Raw genomic sequence first — 21,160 nt, 5'->3', positions numbered from 1 at the left:
TAATCAAAAGCATATTAATACTTTTGGGCCTAAAATACAGAAACTGCAATCATGATTAAATTAGTGCTACAACAGTTGTCTATGGATTAGATATCGCTTTGGTCCAGACAATTTTTACTTCTGATCTACTTTATTCAAGAATAAGTCTAGAAATGTTGTGATCCTTGCATACTCATGGTTTATGTTGCTGTTTAATCCATGTCAAATAAGCAGACTTCTATTCAACAGGCCTTGAAAAATCATAAAAATGTTACTTGACCTGCAGGTCGAGTAGCTTGAATAATTTACTTGACCTAACTATAATGTACTTGATCCGGAAACGGGTCTCAAATTGTGTGATTCTAGGCAAATTTTGTATTTTACAGTCGTCTTTTTCTTCATTCTCACATATGAGTGCACATTCAAATATGTGAGTTCAGCTTTTCTGCAGTAAATAAAAAACTGTACCACATATAGGGTACACTTGATCCATGCATGACTTGCCTCTTAGTTTACTAATAGCTTTGCCATCAGGGCCGTAGTACTCAGTTTATGTTTAAACTCTCACTTTTAATAAATATATTACTAAAGCATGATGTGGTAGCGCAGTGTCATTTTCAGACAGCAAATTTCCATGAAGAGTCCAAAAACTTCCCACTAACTTACAGCTTTACTGATAAAACTATATAGTGTATGAACAATAATCTGGAAAAATTGGGTTTCAGAAAACATTTATCATTTGCACATCACCAAGTAAAGTGTTCTAACTTTTTTCATCCTATTAAAATATTTTTTTCATCACAGAGAAGTTAAAAAATGGTCTTTCACAAGTATTGAAATATATTTTGAAATGTTTGGAAAGTTGACTTAGTTATATAAATGTTGTGTGTTAAGTTAGGAAAAACCTGATACCAACAGCCTTTCATTTCACATAAGTCAGACAGTTCACCTTACAAAATCCTGGAACTCTGCAGTCACAAGGAAAATTATTTGCAGTGCAAGAAGACAAACTGACTTTTGACCTCTGTGTCTGAACACAGAGCAAACATGATAAGAATATGATTTAAAGGCATCTTAATTGCTAATTCAGTTTCTGACTGACAAGAACGCCTGTCCGCTCGCCAGAAGGGGTGAGTAGGATCTAAAAATAGCTCGACCTCATAAAATAAAACTTGCCATAGCGAGTGGTCGATTCGAGCCCTGTTCAGCAATATTATGTTTAACATTTTTCCTTGGTTATATCAGTCCAAGGCCAAATAGGGCTGGGCATGTAGATAAGAGAAGGATGTAAGCTGTTCATTGTATTGATTATCAACAGAGTGACTAACGTGTTTCAGTTTGACATTAGGATTCATACTATCCTTTTAATATCATGGTGTCTTCAAGTCTGTACTAAGCCAACTTTAGAACAAGATGCTTGTTTATATTCATCAACAAAACTAGCTTGCTTTTCTGCGGACTTGATTAGTGATTTAACCTTCAAGTATAGGCAGGGCCACTGGAATTATGCGTTTGCGCAGCTGCAGTGATTTTTGCATTAATTACAGATTTACTGCATTTGCCACATAATCCATCATCTGGCACATAATCTGCAGATTTTAACAAAAAAAAATATTTTCTAGCTCAAACGGTTTGAAAGTTACTAAAAGCACAGCAACACGTGTTGCCGCACAGTGAAAGGCCCTTTGGAAAACTGGACTGGTCACCTTTTTGTTGCTTATTGCTATGTTTGGATATTACAATGGCACTAACAAGGTGCAACCAATGCCCAGACAGTGTTACCAAGTTTAACATTTTTGAAATACTAAAATAATATTATTACAAAGTGTGCCGCATAATTTACAAGACTCTGCCACATAATTTGGCTTTCTCATGCCTTATAATTCCAGTGGCCCTGAGTATAGGAGGATAATCAAATCTTCCTCCCATAGCGTCTCTAAAGTATATTTTATGGCTATAATATTATATTTTATGGACAGCACATTGGCCTTTTTCAGCCTGACATATTTCATCCAAAACAGCTGGTCATCTGACAACTCAGCTTTGCAAGATACACAAAATATAAGTGAAAGAAGCATTAGGAAAGCCAAAATGCCTCTTGGATGAGAGAGCTGTCGGCTTTGTCAGTGTTTTTATATATACATTTTTTTTTTTTAGCCATGCTCTGTATACAGCATGAATGAAAGAAAAAACAAGCATTTCCAGTGCAATGGGTCTCGCCTTTGCTTGAGTTACAGCAATTGATGTTGTAAATGCATAACTGGACCTTTCTTGCCACATAAATTGTTGAACCCTGCTGCATAATTTGGTTCTCTCTGCCATATAATTCCAGTGGCCTTGCCTATAACTAAAGCACTTCCATTTACATTCTTCCTCTATCTGCAGCATAAAAATGTTGCCATTATTTGTTATATTTATTTGTTATTATTTTTGCCCACCACCACCACCGCCATGACGGAAAGAAGGCTGTTAACACTTGCCAAGGCAGAACAATTCCAATGCTTTCACATTCATTCACTTTACAGTGGTAAAAGGGACAGGGATATGACCATTATAAAGCCCCTTGTCTTGATTTGGTGTATAAATTTACATTTTGTTTTATGTAGGATGCAGGTTGTTAGCCAAGCAATTTATCAGACTTCTGTGATGGAGGTAAAATAAGCTGTCTGAAAATCCATGATTCGCTGTGAACAAATGTTAAACTAGCCACATTTAAACTTAATCTCAAAACTTTAACTTGATATTCACACAATGTTAAGGTAGATGGGAGCAGTTCAGCTTTTGCATATGATGGTGCCATGGTAAAAGGAACCTCATAACACTTGTCCCTGACATGGCGAAACTCCCATTTGTTTGGGACATCAAGTGCGATCAAGTTTGAGCTGTGTAAAACTTGAAAGTGCCATGGCCACCATGGAGTGAAGGAGAGACGAAACGATGTAAAACAAATTGCTCCAATGCTGCGGATTGAGTTCGCACTGTATAACATTTGAAAGCACCATGGAGCGCGAAGGGGGGAAAAAAATAAACAATGAGAAGTAACTGGTAGTCATGTAAAGCGCTCCAATACTACCAATTGAGTTTGCGTTGTGTAAGACTTGAAAGCGCCATGGAGCATGAAGGGGAGAGACAAAATAAATGACAAAGCAATCTGCTCACAGTAAAGCATATTGGCAATCGTGTAATTATCCATGTAACGGGCCGGTCCCCAAGGTGGTAACAAAGCAGCCTCAAAGTGGGACATACGTAATGCATTTACCAATGACATCAAGGGATTTTTGAAAGGTAAGCCCATGAATGAGTGAAAGTGAGGGGCATGAGATGGCCATGGTTAAAAGGCCACAATACTAACAGGTCAGAAGCACATGCACACTCAACCTAAAAAAACAGACCTGTTGGTTTTTACCAATGCTTGTATAAGTTTACTTCAGTAGCTGAAAACTAAAGTATTGGTACTAAATACACAAATACTTCACACCGGTATATTTAAACAAAGCTGCATTAACACGCTGGTGGAGAAAGCATCAATTCATCACTGCAAAACAACTGGTTACTAGTACCACACTTTATTTTATGTACGAGTACAGCTTTCATAATCCTCTGTATACAACAAGTAGTATCAACACTGTCTGGGGGAGAAATGAGTAAGATGGCTCAGTGATTTAAACGCTCCTCTTTGGTTTGAACCTGGCAAGGTGAACTCAGCCTTCCGTATTTCCAAGGTTACTAAATTGAACACCATTCAATTGGCTTATAATAGAATATTACAATGTTCAAAAAATATATTAACATAATATAAACTGATAGAAAACCAATTGCAATAATTGTTGAATACAAACACATATTGACTTTCCTCAATCAAAAGTAATATTTGAAGGTCATACATATTTCAAGGTGAAACAGGGTGAATTTCTAAGGTTGCATATGTTAATCCATAGCCCCAAAGCAGATTTTAAGGATAACCACGGACTACTTGCTCATCTTCACTTTAGATTCACTCTATTGAAATATAACCTGTGGTGATGTTCTGAGATTATGGTATATCTCCATTCCATGGTCCAATGACCTAGGATCATAGCCACTAATAATAATAAATAGTCTATGATTATTTTGGCAAAATACATTTCTGCCAAGGCGTGTCAAATAATATATGAGACCATTGTTTCCAGACTTTGGTGTACCCAAGCGGTCCCAACTAGCTACATAGTTGACAAATACAAACATAGTCATTTTTGGCATTTTAGCTAAACGGACTTAAAAGTATTTGATACGCAGCTTCTTTACAATGGAGGAAGCAAACTACAAAAACCAGCGTGCTGAGTGTCATTGGTTAATCTGGACTAGCTGAATGGGTGACAAATGGTATAGGTGATACATTCACACTTGGCTGCTAAGATATTCTCATATTACAAGTTGATTGGCATTTGACCACAAAGAGAAACCTGTTAATTGACAAACACTACCTCAATTCATAACTGATGAAATTGGTATGAGCCTGAAGACTAAAAAGAAGTCCATTATTTTAGAATTACTGTAGAGAGAGACACCAAGTAGCTCTCCTGATCAGAAAACAAATACAGTTCGGTCACCAAATATAAGATAAAACGTCTTGTAAGCCAGACATTTTACTAGTCTTAAGATTCATAACGAAAATAAAACGCAGAACTCTTTCCAACTCGGCCACTATGAAGATTAAAATAATTACACTTTGAAAGCCTCTCAGGGGTTTAAGAGTATGTTTAAAAAAGTGTGTTTTAAAAAAAAAAAAATTATTTTATTTTTTAATTTTTTTACATGGAATCGAAACCAGTATCTCACAAAAGCAACACCACAGAGCAGTAAACCCGTTGTTCAAGCTTTTGGTGCAGGGATACATGAGCACTTTAAAACGATGTAACTAACAACTCCCTTCATGAATCTGAAGTTAAAGGACCGATTGGACCCTTAAACAATCACCAATATGCAGACAGCTCAAAACAGTTGGAAAAAAAAAAAACAGGCAGCGTTGCAAGTACTAAACAAGAGAAAAGCTTGACTAAAAAATAAAAGTATTCCAGAAACCATGTGTATGTTAACAGTAGTTTGCCAGAGAGAGGTAGCTAGCGGAGCCGGTTGTGGACCCCGATTGGACTTTTGCTTCAGCTCTGGTGCACACGGTCTTTTGCAACCATAGATTTAAGCTGCAGCATTTCCATTTCCTCCTCTGCACCTACACAACTCCTTATAAACATAAAATAAACAGAATAGATCCTTCCAGGGGGTCTAAATGTGTATGCTGCGTTGAAGTTCAAGATACCTTTCTGCATCTGGCCTGGGAATGTGTGCGGATCTGAGTTTTCTGGGGGTTGGTGGTGCCTAGGACCACGGCTGCTGTGGGTATTCACAAGTGCTCTAACTTAGATTGCGGGTTTATTTGATTTAGTGAAGAGTCCCAAGGGATATAAAATCTCCTACAAACTGGCTCAGCTAGCTCTGGTCCTGGCTGATCGTTGTGTGGCCTTTGGGTGACTAGGCACCAGGGTGCTAATGGTAACTCAGTGGCTGAAAGATTAAATGGATTGGGGGGGTAGTGGAGTAGCATCACATGCCCTCGTCACGCACTGATGGGGTGGGGGGGGATACTGCTTTGGGCCTAATGCTTGAAAAATGTAATGAGGAAGGAGACTCAAGTACTGATGATAGTTCTGGGGAGGAGGGGTGAAATTCTTGGTTAAGATCTGCATTGACATGTATAAAGTAACCAAGTGGAGTTTGTGATGTGGTCCTTCATTATTTTGCGGATCGTCGTCTTGGTTCATTTAATAAGATGTACTCACCTCCGTATGGACCGTTGTGCTGTCTCACTATTTAATACTTGAGTGGTAATTCATCACTGCCTACGTGTGTAACTCCTGATATCTGGGATGATTTCTATGTAACTGGATGCGGGGTCCATTCGATTCCAAAGGGAACAAGGTGACAACTAAACTGCACCAGAGTTTGATTAAGGGGCAAGAGTGGGAACTCCAGGGGCATATTAGAAGGGATGCACTCGGGAGCAGAAACAGAGTGATGGGGGGAAAGTGAATGTCATTGTTTGTTTGTCTTTATAGAAAGAAAACCTACAACATGTCAATACATCTTTACCCCCAACAACGCAAAAGGAGACATGACGCCTAAAGACAGAGTTAGGGGACTGCACTACGAAGGGCCTGGGATGTTAGGAACAAAAGGAAAAGGAAAGTAGCGGATTTCAGAGGAGCAACCCAATCTAGATGGATTGGTGGCACATACAAAAAATATGCCCACAAATGTAGTCCATTACCAAGTTAAAAGGGTCAAGAATTGTGCACTGCTTTTGGGTACTGCCTGCTTGTGCCATCCCGTTGTGCATGATGGCGAGGTATACTTCTGCACCAGTTGATAAAGGATAATGTGGCAATAGCTGCACAACCATTATTCCTTATTTGTCCTTTAATAAATTGGCCCAAAGCATCCTTTGTTGTGTAGAATTGTTCACTTCTTTATTGATGTGATTACCTAATTGTGATATAGTTTGAGCTTGGCAATCCTCTGTCCTTTCAATCAGATTTTTGTTTATGCCTCCCAAAATGTGCTGATATAACTAACCAAAGACTTACTCACCCTCTGGTCTGTATTGTCTCAATAGCTAAGGGATGATGAATGTCGTGTCATCTGCATTCATATAATATAAAACGGAAGGAGGCTAGTTATATCAACACAATGTAGAACGCTTCTGAGCCGGTAAAAGATAATATGATGGTTCTGTTCTGCCACAACGGATACAAGTTGCACAACAAGCAGTTTTGCTTTACTCATATCACCTTTACTTCATCTTTTAAAAACATAAATATTTGGGAGTAATTTGGAAGACACAGAATGAAGATTTATGAAATAGGATTTGCAGCAACTCTTGTTATGCCAAACGTGTACATTTTGAATTAACTACGTCTATGTACCATCCAACAAGTTTGCAGAAATAAAAGCATTGCTCTTGCATAGCTGTTTGGTATCACTCATGATAATAATGTCGGGGAAAAAATGTAGCAATGAAGAAATAAAAAAAATATTTGGTTAGGGTAGGCGCTATGCTACCGAAATACTGTGCACTTCACATTAATGTGCAAAGGGAAGGCTAAGGAAGTACTTTTATATACACCCAGGTGTTTGTAAGAACACATGTGAATTCGTTTTCTATACGTGGTTACAGCACCCCAGGAACCTTAGCCTTATTGCACATTAACACATATTTTAAATAAATGCACTGCCACTAGTGTTGTACGCTGCCTATTCAGCCGGCAGTTCCTGTTTAGCCTTGTTGTGAAGTTGGCATCGCAAAGTGCGAAAGTGCAGTTTTATTGAAGTCAGATTAACTTTGCTATGCTGTAGTGGCAAAGAACTCTGACCAAGCAGGTTTACCATAAACCGCATGGAAAAGGTGAAATATTGATCATCAAAGGGAATAAGACCTATGTTGGGCAAACTTTAATATTTATACATTAACATATTAAATTATTAGTTGGAAGTTATACTGTAGGCCAAGTTGGTCACAATGAGATCTTATAATTAAACAAACAGTGAGGAGCTTCTGTGTTGTGTGCAAGGCCACATAGGACTCACAGTTTCAAAGCAGACACAAAAGGAAACAGAAGTTCGCTCAGTGAAACGTTTTTGCAAAAGTGCAATTATTCATGTAATCGGCAAAAGTGCAAATATCCATGTAACAAGGTTGATGTCATGCAAAGCGCTTTACTACTGCCCAGCGAGCTCGTGGTGCCTACGAAATAAGGAGAAAAGGTAGTCCAGAAACCATACGGAAAACACAGAGCCTCGTATGTTTTCAGTAGTCGGCCGGTGCTTTAGGAGGGCTAAACACTGGAAAGGCATGACACATGCCTTTCACTAATTAAATCAAACGAATTTTAAAAGGCCAGCCCACGAACCAACCAAGCTGATGGGTGTGGTTAAAAGCCCACAGAGAGATTACACCAGGGACAGCGCCCTTCGCTTATTTTGTTTTTTTATTTTGTTAGCTTATTTTGTTTTTCTTTCAGCCATGCTGCAGAGCAATGTCACTGCTCTATAAACTGGCTAAAACAAACATTGGCAAAGTCACCAGGTTTAGCCTTTGTTTTTTCTTTTGCATTCTATCTTACTATGTAACTGAATTATAAATATTAGAAAAATGTTACAATAATGTTTTGTTTTAAATTTGATAAACCGTTAATAGTTGTTTATGTTGTGATGTATGTTGAATTAATATCCCAGGATTCCAAACTCGTAATTTGTACCTTATTTAATATGGCGCTGTATTACAGTATAGAAATGTGTAGTTAGTAGAGTGCTGCTGCACCATTAAAATCATGCCCCTTTTAACTGCAAGATAAACACAATTGTGACTGTCTGTTTAGAAGTTAAATATAGCATTATTTGGTGTTTAGAGGAGTTATGACCACTTTTGGGCATGGTGCCACTGCACCTGCTCCAATAGGCCTCAGTCACCCCATGTATGTACAGCTCACTTGCATTTCCTAGCTGTGTCAAACTGATGGAGTGTTTCTGTGATGGAAAGTGTAGTGGTGCCCAACAGACACAGTCCACCCACAGAGAGCAAATTGTAAAGCCACTAGCTTCTTTCCACATTTTACCAGCAGCACACTCGAACGTCCCAGCTCCATGCATGAGTAGTTCATCCATGCCAGGTTTTTCCTTTGCATTCTGGGGCTTGTAGCCTTCATTTTAAAATGTGATCAACATGAATACAAGTCCTTAAATTCAAAGAAAAAACCCAGACTGGATGACATGGATTTGGTAAATTTGAGAGCTCTAGGCAGCCAAGGTTTTATTTATGCAAAAAGCAGGACTGGTTTGAAATATTACATATGAGATGGGTTCACTTGTCAGCCGTGCATTCAGAAAAGAGAAGACACACTCTGTGTTCTCTTGAGTGTGCTGCTCTCTTACTAATGACTCTCTGAAGGCAGGGATTCAATACCTGAAAACTATTGAGAAGTCTTTCGATGGTGGAGAGCAAACAGCTGTTCCCCATTCCCAGCTAATTCCACAGGGTGGATTGATTTTCGACCACCGCATGTGGACTCTGACACAAATATGGCTAATTGAGATAAATGGAAGCTTTGTCCAGTTGCAGAGCTCGCACAAGGTTCGGATGTCATCTTCTCCAGTGGGTGGGGGGAGTTCGGTTAATTTAAGACCCCGGGGCCCAGGAGACTGGATATTGGAACAAGATCTCAAGTGTTTACCATTAACTGGAAAAGTGAGGAAACAGCACACCTTGGGGTCTAATCTGTAAAGCTGTGAAGAGTCGGACACTGACTAAAATCTGGACTGAAACAGCATTTATTGAAAAGGTAGCTATGAACCAACAAGGTGGCACATATAGCCGTCCGGGCTGGACCCAGGGGCAGTCAACTTTCAAGAGAATGTCTCCAAGAGACAGGCGAGCTCGGAGGTCACTTTTAGGACGGCTACACAATGTTCTAGCTCTCAATGGCAGAGGAATTGCAAAGTAAGACAAGCAGTGCGGGCGTGGAGATTCTCCGGGGTGCTGCTGCTGCTCCTCTTCGGCACCATTTGGGCCTTCTTCTAGAAAGTAAACAAGCATGTAATTGATAAATGACAATGCTGCTGAGGGGCAGGGATGTGGAATTCCTATCGACCGACGCCCGGGACATCTTGTTTGGGGTCAAGGGCAACAAGTTTTTATGTTTACTTTGTCCTTGGGACAAGTAGGCCCAACCCTCTGCAGCACAAACCCTTTGGCTGCCTGTTTACAGAGAGTGGAACTCTCTGCAGTTGAGGTAATGTGTTTCCAAAAGATAATGCTGTTCGAACTTGTATTTATGGTTCATTATTTGAAATCCTTCATTATTAGGGTGAGTGCTGTAAATAAATGTTTTAAGGTCACACTTCACTACTGACGTTGGTTCCAGTACAAAAAAAAAAACGTGTATACACATGTTTGAAAAGTTTAGGCTATGAGGCTAAGTATAATGCTCCCAGAATGCTCTCTGATTAGATGCAAATGAAGTGTCATTTAGTAAAATGTGTTGGTGCATGCTAGTATTTCCCAAAAATATTTCTAATGGAAAATCAGTGTAATCATTTTCAACACGATTATGGGAAGCATGAAAATAAACAAACACTGACAAAGCCAACTGATCTGACATATTTTTATAAGTCTTTTAGTTTCATCAATGCGTGTCTTGTTTTGACATGGCTTTTGTAACACTTTATTGTTGTGGGAGCTATCAGGCCCTCAACACTGCAACAAACACTGGCAAAAAAAACAAACCAAAACATTTTTGAACTCTAAAAGCACACGTTGCCACCAGTGGCATAACAAAGGCCCTGCAGCCGCCCTCCTGGGGGCCCCTTCAGCACAGCACCTGGCCTGAGTGAGTCTGGAGAGGGGTCTCTTCCATGTTCTTTTCAAAGGGGCACCCTCCAGTTTCGTTACGTCACTGATTGCCACTGTAGTTCTGACACTGAACAAAACTACTTTGTGTGCCAATATGCTCCTTGTGGAAGAGCAGAATGTGATCGCTCACAGTAAAGCCAGCCGAAAGAGAGAGAAATAGAAGTTTAATAAAAACAAAATGTTTTGTTAACACCAGACCTAATTAGGGACCAAGACCCACATGCAGGTAGCTTTTTGCATGTGGCAAACAGCGACTTTCGCTGTTTGTGGCGTGCAAAAAGCACATTGCGATGCACAAACCCAGTTTTGCGATTCGGTAACCTGGTTACCAAATCGCAAAACAGGTTTGCGACTCGCAATTAGGAAGGGGTGTTCCCTTCCTAATTGCGACTCGCAGTGCAATGTAGGATTGTTTTGTGACCGCGAACGCGGGCGCAAACCAATCGCAGTTTGCACCCATTTCAAATGGGTGCTAACACTTTCGCTAAAGGGAAGGAGTCCCCATAGGACCCCTTCCCCATTGTGAATGTCACTGTAAACATTTTTTCAGAGCAGGCAGTGGTCCTGCGGAACACTGCCTGCTCTGAAAAAATGAAACGGAAACGTTTCATTTTTCGTTTTTGTAATGCATCTCGTTTTCCTTTAAGGAAAACGGACTGCATTACAAAAAAAACAAAAAAACTGCTTTATTAAAAAGCAGTCACAGACATGGTGGTCTGCTGTCTCCAGCAGGCCACCATCCCTGTGAGGGCCGCAAATTGCGACCCACCTCATGATTAGTCATGAGGTGGGCATTTGCGAAGCCCTTGCGAATCACAGATGGTGTCAGGGACACCATCCTACATTCGGATTTGCGACTCGCAAATTGCGAGTCTCTCAGACTCGCAATTTGCGGGTCGCAAATCTGAACCTACTGACATGTGGCCCCAAATTCTTAAAGAAAGTCACAAAAGTGCACCCATAGTATATGTCGTACCCCTATAAAATATTTGTGAACTGTATTTTAGCATGGGTAAATACGATGTGTAGATTTGCTCATGTGAAAATCTATTGAGCATTTGCAAGTTCATTTTCCCTCCAGCCACTTTCTTCCCAACCCTGGAAGAAGTTCTAATTCTGCCATTGGCAGGAGTAAATGTCCAACCTTTCTTATTATGGGAAAATATTAGAGAGAAGCTGGTGAAAATCTTTAAAACATGCAGGTTAGTAGGTTTGCAGACTCGAAGGCATTCCAGCCCTGGAACTATTGCTTACTGCTTCCTCCAGCCCCAGTATGCAGATCTGCAGAAAGGTGGAAATATAAGGAAATTGCTACAGTAGGGATTGAAACTGCAAGTATTCAAGCCCTACTAAGGTAGTAGCCATGGCATAATCAGAGACGCTATTATCAGAGCTCTTACATAATGAGATTGCTGCCATAATTTGTCGCCACACTACATGGCACCAAAGGGACAAGTAGATCTTTTTACAGGACAAGTAGATTTGAGAAGCAACCTGTCCCCTGGACAAGTAGATATTTTAATAAATTCCACACCCCTGGAGGGGTATTCATTGTTGAGGTATATTAATGTGTGATGTCGCAGTAGGTGCTAGCTTAGGGATCCATGCCACTGTGTGCAAACTGCAAAGTAAAAGGTAATTATTTTTTGTTTTTCATCCATGTCCCACAGACACTTACCCTTCCCCCATTCCGCAGAGCATCACAGTTCACATACTTTTTTTGAAGCACTTCGACCACTGACTAAATTAATTGTTCATAAATGACCCGTGTGCATGTCAAAATTAACCAGCAGTTGTTTTAGTGTCTGGAAGAGCTGATTGCTCACCAAAATCGTACAGGCAGCTGAGCACCGAATCCAGTGAGCACCCTGGCGGGGGATCTAGATCACTTCTCATCATTTGGAGTGGATACATATTTTCTGCACCATGAACATGCTATAGCTGTCAAGGTTCGTCACTGTTGCAATGCACTATGCGCATGAGTGAGTCGTAGTCACTATGAGGTTTGGGGTGGGGTCAGGCAAACGTCACAACATTCTTGTGAGATCCTCAGAGGCATGTGGGAGATGGTCCACTGACCCTGAAATGGCAGCCACTCTGACTCATAGAGCAGTGACCTGGCAAAGAAGCTTTGGACCCTAATTGAAACAAGGAACACAACACCCTATCACCTCACTGGGTAGTAAATCATAGGAAGTAGTAGGGGAGTCCTGAGATTCTCAAATTCCTGATGCCACTGAAATGTAGCATTCCGAATGTCTAGGCTCTTGTTGTGAAGTACTCTGCCAAAATCGTTTCCAAAATTAGTACAACAAAAAAGGGAGCACAAGCCTGATATGTTTGCGAGTGCTAGGCTTGCAATTTCTACGTACACTCTGGTCCCACTTCTTTGACCAGTGTATCCAATGACACATATTAACAATGCAAGATGGTCACTGTGATTATGACCAAAAAAAGGTGCTTCCCTTGTATGGAGTGCAGGCATTGGAAAAAAAAAAAAATAGTACCTCAGAAGCGCAATGCTAGTGTATAGACACTGGTTGCCAGCCACTAATCGCCAGCCGGAAAGGGTACTTTGTCCAAACTCCAAGGAACAGAAGAAGCGGAGAAACGAAGAGAGGAAGAGTAGCCAGTTGACATGAAAGGCTGCTGCTAACCATTAAGAAGTAAAAAAGGGAGAGTGACCGGAGGAGTCTACCAATAGTAAGTAATGAGATGACTGGGGGGTGGGCTGTGAGCCCCATTTTAAGATGTTTTTTTTTCCCTAATACAAAAGATTTTTCCACAGAGCAAGTGCTGTGCAGGCGAACCCTAAAAATGAGAAAACCAATAGCTCTTACGTATATAAGACCTATTGGCTTTACCAGTGCTTTCTATTAGCTATTATAATACCACAAAAGCAAGCTGTGTGTAGTAGCTGTCATGGTATGCATACTGCAGTGTTCCGTTAAACTTCCACATTCTGCAGTATCCTTCCATCCTTGGAGTGCACCTGCTGCCCAGGCCTTACTGAAAGCCATCACGAGACCATCTACTCGCCAAAGATTAACATTTACTTTCGTATGCAACACAGAGCGGGGGTCAGGGAGGTGAAAAAACTCTTGACACAGCCAGCACCATCTGCATCATAGTGCTCTTTTATTGTGGGTCCTAAGGGAAACACGAACGGGTGGGGACAAAGCAACATGGATGGTGGGCAGGAAGGGTGGGAGGAGAAACTACATGAACGGCGGGAAGGCAGAGTGGTGGAAAAAAAACACAGGTGATGGGCAGGTAGGGTGGGGTAAAGCAAAAGAACAGGGAGGGAGATGAAGACAACAATGCGGCAAGCACTCTTATAGAGTGTTGCAACTAAAATACAAAAAAAGTTGCTCCGAAAGTGCGAGTAGTGGAACAGGGGTGTGGAATTTATTAAAATATCTACTTGTCCAGGGGACAGGTTGCTTCTCAAATCTACTTGTCCTGTAACAGGGGTGTGGAATTTATTAAAATATCTACTTGTCCAGGGGACAGGTTGCTTCTCAAATCTACTTGTCCTGTAAAAAGATCTACTTGTCCCTTTGGTGCCATGTAGTGTGGCGACAAATTATGGCAGCAATCTCATTATGTAAGAGCTCTGATAATAGCGTCTCTGATTATGCCAGGGCTACTACCTTAGTAGGGCTTGAATACTTGCAGTTTCAATCCCTACTGTAGCAATTTCCTTATATTTCCACCTTTCTGCAGATCTGCATACTGGGGCTGGAGGAAGCAGTAAGCAATAGTTCCAGGGCTGGAATGCCTTCGAGTCTGCAAACCTACTAACCTGCATGTTTTAAAGATTTTCACCAGCTTCTCTCTAATATTTTCCCATAATAAGAAAGGTTGGACATTTACTCCTGCCAATGGCAGAATTAGAACTTCTTCCAGGGTTGGGAAGAAAGTGGCTGGAGGGAAAATGAACTTGCAAATGCTCAATAGATTTTCACATGAGCAAATCTACACATCGTATTTACCCATGCTAAAATACAGTTCACAAATATTTTATAGGGGTACGACATATACTATGGGTGCACTTTTGTGACTTTCTTTAAGAATTTGGGGCCACATGTCAGTAGGTTCAGATTTGCGACCCGCAAATTGCGAGTCTGAGAGACTCGCAATTTGCGAGTCGCAAATCCGAATGTAGGATGGTGTCCCTGACACCATCTGTGATTCGCAAGGGCTTCGCAAATGCCCACCTCATGACTAATCATGAGGTGGGTCGCAATTTGCGGCCCTCACAGGGATGGTGGCCTGCTGGAGACAGCAGACCACCATGTCTGTGACTGCTTTTTAATAAAGCAGTTTTTTTGTTTTTTTTGTAATGCAGTCCGTTTTCCTTAAAGGAAAACGAGATGCATTATAAAAACGAAAAATGAAACGTTTCCGTTTCATTTTTTCAGAGCAGGCAGTGTTCCGCAGGACCACTGCCTGCTCTGAAAAAATGTTTACAGTGACATTCACAATGGGGAAGGGGTCCTATGTGGACCCCTTCCCTTTAGCGAAAGTGTTAGCACCCATTTGAAATGGGTGCAAACTGCGATTGGTTTGCGCCCGCGTTCGCGGTCACAAAACAATCCTACATTGCACTGCGAGTCGCAATTAGGAAGGGAACACCCCTTCCTAATTGCGAGTCGCAAACCTGTTTTGCGATTTGGTAACCAGGTTACCGAATCGCAAAACTGGGTTTGTGCATCGCAATGTGCTTTTTGCACGCCCCAAACAGCGAAAGTCGCTGTTTGCCACATGCAAAAAGCTACCTACATGTGGGTCTTGGTCCCTAATTAGGTCTGGTGTTAACAAAACATTTTGTTTTTATTAAACTTCTATTTCTCTCTCTTTCGGCTGGCTTTACTGTGAGCGATCACATTCTGCTCTTCCACAAGGAGCATATTGGCACACAAAGTAGTTTTGTTCAGTGTCAGAACTACAGTGGCAATCAGTGACGTAACGAAACTGGAGGGTGCCCCTTTGAAAAGAACATGGAAGAGACCCCTCTCCAGACTCACTCAGGCCAGGTGCTGTGCTGAAGGGGCCCCCAGGAGGGCGGCTGCAGGGCCTTTGTTATGCCACTGGTGGCAACGTGTGCTTTTAGAGTTCAAAAATGTTTTTTTTTTTTTTTTTTGCCAGTGTTTGTTGCAGTGTTGAGGGCCTGATAGCTCCCACAACAATAAAGTGTTACAAAAGCCATGTCAAAACAAGACACGCATTGATGAAACTAAAAGACTTATAAAAATATGTCAGATCAGTTGGCTTTGTCAGTGTTTGTTTATTTTCATGCTTCCCATAATCGTGTTGAAAATGATTACACTGATTTTCCATTAGAAATATTTTTGGGAAATACTAGCATGCACCAACACATTTTACTAAATGACACTTCATTTGCATCTAATCAGAGAGCATTCTGGGAGCATTATACTTAGCCTCATAGCCTAAACTTTTCAAACATGTGTATACACGTTTTTTTTTTTGTACTGGAACCAACGTCAGTAGTGAAGTGTGACCTTAAAACATTTATTTACAGCACTCACCCTAATAATGAAGGATTTCAAATAATGAACCATAAATACAAGTTCGAACAGCATTATCTTTTGGAAACACATTACCTCAACTGCAGAGAGTTCCACTCTCTGTAAACAGGCAGCCAAAGGGTTTGTGCTGCAGAGGGTTGGGCCTACTTGTCCCAAGGACAAAGTAAACATAAAAACGTGTTGCCCTTGACCCCAAACAAGATGTCCATAGGAATTCCACATCCCTGAGTGGAAGGACATTAGGCAAGGAAGCAGTACTTGAGGCATTCTCCAGGGGAGGATAAACACTTGAAGAAGAAAAGCAGGCGCACCAATTGTAAGCTGGGGGCGGCTGTAAGTAAGTAAATACTAATTCTAACAAGAAGTGTGCATGCATACTCTCAGGTGGGCCCTAAAAATCATGTAGATTCTCAGTTTGGACCCACTCTGTTCCAACTAAACTATTACCTGAGGAGTATCATTTCTAATTAGTATAGTTTTTTTTTTTTTTAGTTTGCAAAGTTATTTACATCTTGCAAATATAACAGGACAGTAGCGCAAACTAGCGTTAATCTTGCTTGGAAAAAAAAACCCTCTTAAAATCGAACCATATGAAACAGCACCATACATTGGATAAAATCTGAGCAACTTCGCTCATGCATTTGCATAGTTAGTTTTCAGTGCTAAATATGTTTGACTCCTAGGAAAGCAGGGGTGCCTTTCTGGTACCCAAGTGGCCATATTACTTGACTGCAGCAAAAGGGTGGCTATTTTGCTAGAAATTAGATGATGTTCACAGATTTGAACTTGCACCAATATTTCTTCATGGAATCTTTTCAAAATTGTGATTAAAAATTTGGTTCTACATGCAAAAATGTCAATTTCTCCCATAGTCTATCTCTGTCAAGCTTATCAAAAGCATTACTAAAGTTAACAGAACCAAAGTGGTAAGCCGTTATTTGCCTAACATGTTTGTCAATTGAAGACCTTATGGACATAATACCATCCAATACATTATTTTTTTGGCTTGGGATATACAGTATGATGTGTTTGAGAACAATTCAATTTTTATGTGCATTTGTTGAGGGGGAAAAAAAAATAAAAGCATTCAGATAGAAGTGTTGAACATCCTCTCAGTTAAGAAAAGTTACTCAGGTACTTTTCATTTTGGAGACTAAGGTTCTGATTTAGCGTTTGATGGACAGGTATTACACCACCAGGATGACAAGAGTAAAGTACCCCCCCCCCACCCAAGGGAGTACTCACTCGCCAAAGTTGGAGATGTCTGCCGACCCAGCGGACATCTTGCATTTACAGCAGAAAGTGCCTTTGCAGCAGTTCCTGTAAATGCATGAAATTAAAAAAAGCAATGATCCCTTTCACCATGGGGGCTGTTTCCTCTGTGGGGGTCATTTTATAGTACCCGGTAGTAAAGACTGGCCATTTGTCTGCCTACTCTAAATAGGGTGGGCAAATAAATGACCAAACCTCCATCTGACCTTACTCAGGCTGGAGAATGTGTATGTCGGCAACGGAGGAGTAATCTTTGCTGTCCACATACTGAATGTCTGCCTGACCCTAAATGAGGTGGGTGGACCTTCAGTTTAGCGGAAAGGGTACTCATTCGCCACTGCCATGGACTACTTTCTCCACCAGAATATAAATCGGACCCTCATGTTGGTTTCAATAAATTCAGTTGGTTCTATTCATATTGTACCCAGGTGCTTTTTTAATATTTTGAATGAATCACCTCTGTGCAAGCAATACCAAGGCAAATTTGAAATATTTAACAGTTTAATTTTATCTTGTTAGTAAAGTGGTGTGGTGGTGTTTCTTTTTTTTTTTTTTTTTTCTTTTTTTCTCCGCGGCCATTATACTTGCTGTCATTCATGCCGGACTGCATAAGTTCTGAAGCATGTGGATTAAGTACAGAATTATTAGTAGAGGCGTTGGATGTTTGGCAACCCTACTACGCATGCTGTAGCTACTATCCATGGATTTGCTATGTGGGCAGCTGAAATGTTAGTTTGCATCTCCTGCATTGGTGAATGTGAATGTGCAGTTTCATCTTATTTTGATAACGGTACTATCTAAATGGTTAAAGCTCCAGACCTTGCTGAGGTATATACACTTGCTAGGTGTTCTTCTATTGGAAGAAGTCAATAGCTCTAGTGCAGTGGTTCCTAAACTTTTTTGACCTGCAACTCTCTTGACCTGTTGGCTGCGGCTCCTCATTATGTTACTTTGTTTTAGCTGTCTGGGGAATGTAAGACTGGCCTCCGGAGTACTTTCATTTTTCTTCCTAAAAATAATTGGGATGAAGCTGATGAAGGTATTACAGATGTAACAACATAAAAATATTACAGTTAAATAAAAAATAAAAAACTTTAATTGGTTGTCAGAAACAATACAAGGGGAAACTCTTCAGCCCCGGGGTCTGCATATAGTGAACCATTTGGTTCACATGCTTAATCCAATTATTTGAGCTTTTTCAGTTTTTTAATAAAAATAGACACTATAAAGCTACAGAGTACTCATTGTAGCCCCACATTAAAAAGTAGCGACTCGAAGCACTAGGTACTATATTAGACGCCTGCATTTAGCCCTAGCACACCGTGGTGCATTGACTGTCTCCCCTGGCTCTGCTCCTACTTGATTTCGAAAAAGCCTTCGATACAGTGGACTGGTCTTACCTCAACCGCGTGTTGCAGAGCTATGGACTCGGGCCCAAATTCCACGGCCTCGTAAGACTGCTCTGTTCTAATCCAACCGCCAGGGTACAGGTAAATGGTGTGGTCTCTGATCCTTTCCTGATGTGCCGAGGTACCCGCCAGGGATGCCCGCTGTCTCCACTGCTCTTTGCACTTGTAATTGAACCATTGCCGAAGTTGCTGCGTGAAGCCCCTTTGATCTAAGGATGGGCATGGCCTGGGGGACCGGAGGACCGCGTGGCGCTTTACGGAGATGATGTCCTCCTCTATATCGCTGATCCTGCCACAAGCGGCCCACGTATCCTACAGATCCTTGACCTCTTCTCAGAGGCCTCAGGCCTTACGCTAAACCCCCATAAATCCTTACTGGTCCCTCTGAACCCCTCCAGAGACTGTATTGAGTGGCAACACAACATTCCCATCTGTAGGAACAGTTTTAAATCCCTGGGAGTGTTCATTGCACTTATTCCGGAACTAGCTTGGGAACTTAATGTTATGCCACTCCCTAGGAAAATCAAGGACGATCTATAACGATGGCGGTCCCTACCCCTCAATCTATTAGGGAGAATAGCCCTCTACAAAATGATGATCCTTCCCAGGCTCCTTTACCTATTACAAAATTTCCCATACCAGATCCCTAAGACGTGTTTCAAAGCAATAGACTTGACAGCGCGCCAGTTTCTCTGGAACGGCACCCGTCCTAGACTGGCCCTCTCCACCTGACAACGAGACGTCTATGATGGGGGTTTGGGAATGCCCAACGTCCACCTTTACTACATTGCAATGCACCTGCTCGTAATTAATGACTGGGTGGTGGGTGGCTGGACTGACCCAGCATACCGACTGGAGCTTCATACACTGAGCTACCAGGGAGTTTTTGATGCTTTGTACGGTGGCCTGATCCCTAAGACTGTTCCGGAAGTGACAAGAGCGATCTTAATGGGGTGGCGTGAGGCCCAGAGGGTGTCGGGTTGGTGTGGACGCCTCACCCAGCAGACCCTGCTCTGGGATGGAAGACTACTCGCGGATGTCGCGGGACTCGAGGGATTCCAAAGGTGGGACAACATAGGAATCTCTACACTGGGGTATGTCTGGGAGGGAACACACCTGAGGTCCTTCGGGGAGCTCCAGGAACTCTTCTTGCTACACAAGACATAATTCCATAAATACCTGCAGCTTCGCCACGCTTTGTCCGTGCACATACGAGAGGGAGACCGCGTCCCTGAATGCAGCCATATGGAGGCGAAAGTGTTGATGGGAAATGTAGGCAAGGGCGGAGTCTCCCAGATATACCGTTCCCTACTGGTCAACACTACTAGTCCCCTGGTGGGGCTCCGTCGGAAATGGGAGGACTGGGTGGGACCAATGGAGGAGGAAGACTGGGCGGAGGCATTGATGGCCCCTCAGGTATTAACAATGGCCATGCGATTCAGTTTACTTCAGACCCTATACCTACACATGGCATACCTCACTCCCACCAGATTATACAAAGCAGGCCTCCGAGCCACAGCTAACTGTCCCAGATGCTCCGGTCCAGACGCAGATTTTTTCCACATGGTTTGGGCTTGCCCAGTGATGACAACTTACTGGAAGGCAGTCATAGGGGAGGTCTCAGAGGCCTTGCTGGAAGATATCGAAGTGGCCCCATTACCACTTCTGCTGGGGGTCATGGGTGAGATGGGTCTAAGGAGAGCAGACAAGATTTTCTTGGGTGTGGCTTGTTTGGTGGCTAAGCCAGACATAATGGCAGAGTGAAAGGCCGGAGTGACACCGGCTTTGAATAAATGGAGACGTGGTCTGGACTGGTGCGCACAGTGAGAGAGGCTGGTATATAAAGCCAGGGGATGCCCAAACAAATATATCAAAGTGTGGGGAAAATGGGGCGATATGGCATGCTCTTAGCGGGGAAGCGGTGCGTCTGGGAAGGAGGTACCCTCATGATGCTGAAATACAAACTATTGACTATCATTCATTCATTTTCTGTATAAGATTTGCCCTACGATGCCCAGAAGTGGTCTAGGGACTGACCGTTCGCAAACACCAGTTAGTGTTCTGTTATGTGTGTTTGTATCTTTATTTTCTTGTTTTCCTAAAATCAATCAATTTCTTTATAAAAAAAAAAGTAGCGACTACCATATTAACATCATGCAACAGTGAAACTCCAGATCATTCATATCTTTCTTGCAGCACCAATCAAAAGTGTAAAATATCAAATATAAGATCAGACTGCCTTCTTGCCTGACATTCAACAGAATTCTTTGAATGTCCGTTTAAACCAAGTATAAAAAAACTGGATCAAAGTCATTTGATATTGCAATTAAAGATACAAATACCCTTGTACAAGTGATATAGACTGCGGAGCAATAATCATTACCCCCTTGCTGTTAAACATTTCACAATATAAGGACCCCTCTTGTCTAACACATTCTTCTTATGTTTCTGTGCCACATATACATTGTGTCATGTGCCACAGGACAAACAAACATGTTCCTTTGCAT

The 21,160-nt window shown here is 41.6% G+C and overlaps 1 protein-coding gene across 3 annotated transcripts in view; it reads left to right on the top strand.

Moving 5' to 3' along the window:
• The window catches only part of RPE (ribulose-5-phosphate-3-epimerase), a 198,833-nt gene that overhangs the window by 782 nt on the left and 176,891 nt on the right, over positions 1 to 21,160 (top strand). The gene's annotated exons all lie outside the window — the stretch shown is intronic.

Source organism: Pleurodeles waltl, chromosome 3_1 (genome assembly GCF_031143425.1).
Source record: "Pleurodeles waltl isolate 20211129_DDA chromosome 3_1, aPleWal1.hap1.20221129, whole genome shotgun sequence".
Lineage (NCBI taxonomy): Eukaryota > Metazoa > Chordata > Amphibia > Caudata > Salamandridae > Pleurodeles > Pleurodeles waltl.
The sequence above is the reverse complement of the archived record's forward strand: the minus strand, read 5'-3'. Positions and strand labels throughout refer to the sequence as shown.